The following is a 7,500-nucleotide window of genomic DNA, read 5'->3' as shown; positions in this document are numbered from 1 at the left end:
TCGCCGACCTAGCGGCCTGCCGATCGGTATTTAGAGGGAGGCACTTTGAAAGCAACACGCCGTTGGAACTTTGAAAAATTTCGATGCGTCGCCAAAGTTCGTACTTTTCGATAAAATCTTCGTCCTATGATACATTTCGATCAAGAACTACATTGATCGTCATGAAACTGTTTTTTTTTTTGGGAGACGTGTACGCTCCTTTTCATAAAGGAGACTATCTTATTGCGAAAGTCAAAATCGCACGCTCTCACGGCGATTTGCCCCCGTATACGCCTGGGCGTAAGCCCGTGCGTCGCCGACCTAGCGGCCTGCCGATCGGTATTTAGAGGGAGGCACTTTGAAAGCAACACGCCGTTGGAACTTTGAAAAATTTCGATGCGTCGCCAAAGTTCGTACTTTTCGATAAAATCTTCGTCCTATGATACATTTCGATCAAGAACTACATTGATCGTCATGAAACTGTTTTTTTTTTTGGGAGACGTGTACGCTCCTTTTCATAAAGGAGACTATCTTATTGCGAAAGTCAAAATCGCACGCTCTCACGGCGATTTGCCCCCGTATACGCCTGGGCGTAAGCCCGTGCGTCGCCGACCTAGCGGCCTGCCGATCGGTATTTAGAGGGAGGCACTTTGAAAGCAACACGCCGTTGGAACTTTGAAAAATTTCGATGCGTCGCCAAAGTTCGTACTTTTCGATAAAATCTTCGTCCTATGATACATTTCGATCAAGAACTACATTGATCGTCATGAAACTGTTTTTTTTTTTGGGAGACGTGTACGCTCCTTTTCATAAAGGAGACTATCTTATTGCGAAAGTCAAAATCGCACGCTCTCACGGCGATTTGCCCCCGTATACGCCTGGGCGTAAGCCCGTGCGTCGCCGACCTAGCGGCCTGCCGATCGGTATTTAGAGGGAGGCACTTTGAAAGCAACACGCCGTTGGAACTTTGAAAAATTTCGATGCGTCGCCAAAGTTCGTACTTTTCGATAAAATCTTCGTCCTATGATACATTTCGATCAAGAACTACATTGATCGTCATGAAACTGTTTTTTTTTTTGGGAGACGTGTACGCTCCTTTTCATAAAGGAGACTATCTTATTGCGAAAGTCAAAATCGCACGCTCTCACGGCGATTTGCCCCCGTATACGCCTGGGCGTAAGCCCGTGCGTCGCCGACCTAGCGGCCTGCCGATCGGTATTTAGAGGGAGGCACTTTGAAAGCAACACGCCGTTGGAACTTTGAAAAATTTCGATGCGTCGCCAAAGTTCGTACTTTTCGATAAAATCTTCGTCCTATGATACATTTCGATCAAGAACTACATTGATCGTCATGAAACTGTTTTTTTTTTTGGGAGACGTGTACGCTCCTTTTCATAAAGGAGACTATCTTATTGCGAAAGTCAAAATCGCACGCTCTCACGGCGATTTGCCCCCGTATACGCCTGGGCGTAAGCCCGTGCGTCGCCGACCTAGCGGCCTGCCGATCGGTATTTAGAGGGAGGCACTTTGAAAGCAACACGCCGTTGGAACTTTGAAAAATTTCGATGCGTCGCCAAAGTTCGTACTTTTCGATAAAATCTTCGTCCTATGATACATTTCGATCAAGAACTACATTGATCGTCATGAAACTGTTTTTTTTTTTGGGAGACGTGTACGCTCCTTTTCATAAAGGAGACTATCTTATTGCGAAAGTCAAAATCGCACGCTCTCACGGCGATTTGCCCCCGTATACGCCTGGGCGTAAGCCCGTGCGTCGCCGACCTAGCGGCCTGCCGATCGGTATTTAGAGGGAGGCACTTTGAAAGCAACACGCCGTTGGAACTTTGAAAAATTTCGATGCGTCGCCAAAGTTCGTACTTTTCGATAAAATCTTCGTCCTATGATACATTTCGATCAAGAACTACATTGATCGTCATGAAACTGTTTTTTTTTTTGGGAGACGTGTACGCTCCTTTTCATAAAGGAGACTATCTTATTGCGAAAGTCAAAATCGCACGCTCTCACGGCGATTTGCCCCCGTATACGCCTGGGCGTAAGCCCGTGCGTCGCCGACCTAGCGGCCTGCCGATCGGTATTTAGAGGGAGGCACTTTGAAAGCAACACGCCGTTGGAACTTTGAAAAATTTCGATGCGTCGCCAAAGTTCGTACTTTTCGATAAAATCTTCGTCCTATGATACATTTCGATCAAGAACTACATTGATCGTCATGAAACTGTTTTTTTTTTTGGGAGACGTGTACGCTCCTTTTCATAAAGGAGACTATCTTATTGCGAAAGTCAAAATCGCACGCTCTCACGGCGATTTGCCCCCGTATACGCCTGGGCGTAAGCCCGTGCGTCGCCGACCTAGCGGCCTGCCGATCGGTATTTAGAGGGAGGCACTTTGAAAGCAACACGCCGCTGGAACTTTGAAAAATTTCGGGGCAAAGCAATACGCGGCTGGGACTTTGAAATATTTCGGAGCGCACCTAAAGTTCGTTATTTTGGCTAAACGGAGCGAAAATCTGCATTTATACCATCACGGACGTTAGTTCAATAGCGTTTAACGATGGATCCACGGTACAGAATGCAAAAATATGATTGTTAAAATTTTCGACTAATCGGTTCTAAGAGGCGAAGCAATACGCCGCTGGGACTTTGAAATATTTCGGAGCGCACCTAAAGTTCGTTATTTTGGCTAAACGGAGCGAAAATCTGCATTTATACCATCACGGACGTTAGTTTAATAGCGTTTAACGATGGATCCACGGTACAGAATGCAAAAATATGATTGTTAAAATTTTCGACTAATCGGTTCTAAGAGGCGAAGCAATACGCCGCTGGGACTTTGAAATATTTCGGAGCGCACCTAAAGTTCGTTATTTTGGCTAAACGGAGCGAAAATCTGCATTTATACCATCACGGACGTTAGTTTAATAGCGTTTAACGATGGATCCACGGTACAGAATGCAAAAATATGATTGTTAAAATTTTCGACTAATCGGTTCTAAGAGGCGAAGCAATACGCCGCTGGGACTTTGAAATATTTCGGAGCGCACCTAAAGTTCGTTATTTTGGCTAAACGGAGCGAAAATCTGCATTTATACCATCACGGACGTTAGTTCAATAGCGTTTAACGATCGATCCACGGTACAGAATGCAAAAATATGATTGTTAAAATTTTCGACTAATCGGTTCTAAGAGGCGAAGCAATACGCCGCTGGGACTTTGAAATATTTCGGAGCGCACCTAAAGTTCGTTATTTTGGCTAAACGGAGCGAAAATCTGCATTTATACCATCACGGACGTTAGTTCAATAGCGTTTAACGATCGATCCACGGTACAGAATGCAAAAATATGATTGTTAAAATTTTCGACTAATCGGTTCTAAGAGGCGAAGCAATACGCCGCTGGGACTTTGAAATATTTCGGAGCGCACCTAAAGTTCGTTATTTTGGCTAAACGGAGCGAAAATCTGCATTTATACCATCACGGACGTTAGTTCAATAGCGTTTAACGATCGATCCACGGTACAGAATGCAAAAATATGATTGTTAAAATTTTCGACTAATCGGTTCTAAGAGGCGAAGCAATACGCCGCTGGGACTTTGAAATATTTCGGAGCGCACCTAAAGTTCGTTATTTTGGCTAAACGGAGCGAAAATCTGCATTTATACCTTCACGGACGTTAGTTTAATAGCGTTTAACGATGGATCCACGGTACAGAATGCAAAAATATGATTGTTAAAATTTTCGACTAATCGGTTCTAAGAGGCGAAGCAATACGCCGCTGGGACTTTGAAATATTTCGGAGCGCACCTAAAGTTCGTTATTTTGGCTAAACGGAGCGAAAATCTGCATTTATACCATCACGGACGTTAGTTTAATAGCGTTTAACGATCGATCCACGGTACAGAATGCAAAAATATGATTGTTAAAATTTTCGACTAATCGGTTCTAAGAGGCGAAGCAATACGCCGCTGGGACTTTGAAATATTTCGGAGCGCACCTAAAGTTCGTTATTTTGGCTAAACGGAGCGAAAATCTGCATTTATACCATCACGGACGTTAGTTCAATAGCGTTTAACGATCGATCCACGGTACAGAATGCAAAAATATGATTGTTAAAATTTTCGACTAATCGGTTCTAAGAGGCGAAGCAATACGCCGCTGGGACTTTGAAATATTTCGGAGCGCACCTAAAGTTCGTTATTTTGGCTAAACGGAGCGAAAATCTGCATTTATACCATCACGGACGTTAGTTTAATAGCGTTTAACGATGGATCCACGGTACAGAATGCAAAAATATGATTGTTAAAATTTTCGACTAATCGGTTCTAAGAGGCGAAGCAATACGCCGCTGGGACTTTGAAATATTTCGGAGCGCACCTAAAGTTCGTTATTTTGGCTAAACGGAGCGAAAATCTGCATTTATACCATCACGGACGTTAGTTCAATAGCGTTTAACGATCGATCCACGGTACAGAATGCAAAAATATGATTGTTAAAATTTTCGACTAATCGGTTCTAAGAGGCGAAGCAATACGCCGCTGGGACTTTGAAATATTTCGGAGCGCACCTAAAGTTCGTTATTTTGGCTAAACGGAGCGAAAATCTGCATTTATACCATCACGGACGTTAGTTCAATAGCGTTTAACGATCGATCCACGGTACAGAATGCAAAAATATGATTGTTAAAATTTTCGACTAATCGGTTCTAAGAGGCGAAGCAATACGCCGCTGGGACTTTGAAATATTTCGGAGCGCACCTAAAGTTCGTTATTTTGGCTAAACGGAGCGAAAATCTGCATTTATACCATCACGGACGTTAGTTCAATAGCGTTTAACGATCGATCCACGGTACAGAATGCAAAAATATGATTGTTAAAATTTTCGACTAATCGGTTCTAAGAGGCGAAGCAATACGCCGCTGGGACTTTGAAATATTTCGGAGCGCACCTAAAGTTCGTTATTTTGGCTAAACGGAGCGAAAATCTGCATTTATACCATCACGGACGTTAGTTTAATAGCGTTTAACGATGGATCCACGGTACAGAATGCAAAAATATGATTGTTAAAATTTTCGACTAATCGGTTCTAAGAGGCGAAGCAATACGCCGCTGGGACTTTGAAATATTTCGGAGCGCACCTAAAGTTCGTTATTTTGGCTAAACGGAGCGAAAATCTGCATTTATACCATCACGGACGTTAGTTCAATAGCGTTTAACGATCGATCCACGGTACAGAATGCAAAAATATGATTGTTAAAATTTTCGACTAATCGGTTCTAAGAGGCGAAGCAATACGCCGCTGGGACTTTGAAATATTTCGGAGCGCACCTAAAGTTCGTTATTTTGGCTAAACGGAGCGAAAATCTGCATTTATACCATCACGGACGTTAGTTCAATAGCGTTTAACGATCGATCCACGGTACAGAATGCAAAAATATGATTGTTAAAATTTTCGACTAATCGGTTCTAAGAGGCGAAGCAATACGCCGCTGGGACTTTGAAATATTTCGGAGCGCACCTAAAGTTCGTTATTTTGGCTAAACGGAGCGAAAATCTGCATTTATACCATCACGGACGTTAGTTCAATAGCGTTTAACGATCGATCCACGGTACAGAATGCAAAAATATGATTGTTAAAATTTTCGACTAATCGGTTCTAAGAGGCGAAGCAATACGCCGCTGGGACTTTGAAATATTTCGGAGCGCACCTAAAGTTCGTTATTTTGGCTAAACGGAGCGAAAATCTGCATTTATACCATCACGGACGTTAGTTTAATAGCGTTTAACGATGGATCCACGGTACAGAATGCAAAAATATGATTGTTAAAATTTTCGACTAATCGGTTCTAAGAGGCGAAGCAATACGCCGCTGGGACTTTGAAATATTTCGGAGCGCACCTAAAGTTCGTTATTTTGGCTAAACGGAGCGAAAATCTGCATTTATACCATCACGGACGTTAGTTCAATAGCGTTTAACGATCGATCCACGGTACAGAATGCAAAAATATGATTGTTAAAATTTTCGACTAATCGGTTCTAAGAGGCGAAGCAATACGCCGCTGGGACTTTGAAATATTTCGGAGCGCACCTAAAGTTCGTTATTTTGGCTAAACGGAGCGAAAATCTGCATTTATACCATCACGGACGTTAGTTCAATAGCGTTTAACGATCGATCCACGGTACAGAATGCAAAAATATGATTGTTAAAATTTTCGACTAATCGGTTCTAAGAGGCGAAGCAATACGCCGCTGGGACTTTGAAATATTTCGGAGCGCACCTAAAGTTCGTTATTTTGGCTAAACGGAGCGAAAATCTGCATTTATACCATCACGGACGTTAGTTTAATAGCGTTTAACGATGGATCCACGGTACAGAATGCAAAAATATGATTGTTAAAATTTTCGACTAATCGGTTCTAAGAGGCGAAGCAATACGCCGCTGGGACTTTGAAATATTTCGGAGCGCACCTAAAGTTCGTTATTTTGGCTAAACGGAGCGAAAATCTGCATTTATACCATCACGGACGTTAGTTTAATAGCGTTTAACGATGGATCCACGGTACAGAATGCAAAAATATGATTGTTAAAATTTTCGACTAATCGGTTCTAAGAGGCGAAGCAATACGCCGCTGGGACTTTGAAATATTTCGGAGCGCACCTAAAGTTCGTTATTTTGGCTAAACGGAGCGAAAATCTGCATTTATACCATCACGGACGTTAGTTCAATAGCGTTTAACGATCGATCCACGGTACAGAATGCAAAAATATGATTGTTAAAATTTTCGACTAATCGGTTCTAAGAGGCGAAGCAACACGCCGCTGGGACTTTGAAATATTTCGGAGCGCACCTAAAGTTCGTTATTTTGGCTAAACGGAGCGAAAATCTGCATTTATACCATCACGGACGTTAGTTCAATAGCGTTTAACGATCGATCCACGGTACAGAATGCAAAAATATGATTGTTAAAATTTTCGACTAATCGGTTCTAAGAGGCGAAGCAATACGCCGCTGGGACTTTGAAATATTTCGGAGCGCACCTAAAGTTCGTTATTTTGGCTAAACGGAGCGAAAATCTGCATTTATACCATCACGGACGTTAGTTCAATAGCGTTTAACGATCGATCCACGGTACAGAATGCAAAAATATGATTGTTAAAATTTTCGACTAATCGGTTCTAAGAGGCGAAGCAATACGCCGCTGGGACTTTGAAATATTTCGGAGCGCACCTAAAGTTCGTTATTTTGGCTAAACGGAGCGAAAATCTGCATTTATACCATCACGGACGTTAGTTTAATAGCGTTTAACGATGGATCCACGGTACAGAATGCAAAAATATGATTGTTAAAATTTTCGACTAATCGGTTCTAAGAGGCGAAGCAATACGCCGCTGGGACTTTGAAATATTTCGGAGCGCACCTAAAGTTCGTTATTTTGGCTAAACGGAGCGAAAATCTGCATTTATACCATCACGGACGTTAGTTCAATAGCGTTTAACGATCGATCCACGGTA

This window comes from Osmia lignaria, unplaced genomic scaffold (genome assembly GCF_051020975.1).
Source record: "Osmia lignaria lignaria isolate PbOS001 unplaced genomic scaffold, iyOsmLign1 scaffold0049, whole genome shotgun sequence".
NCBI classification, from domain to species: domain Eukaryota; kingdom Metazoa; phylum Arthropoda; class Insecta; order Hymenoptera; family Megachilidae; genus Osmia; species Osmia lignaria.
Note: the sequence above shows the minus strand (reverse complement) of the source record.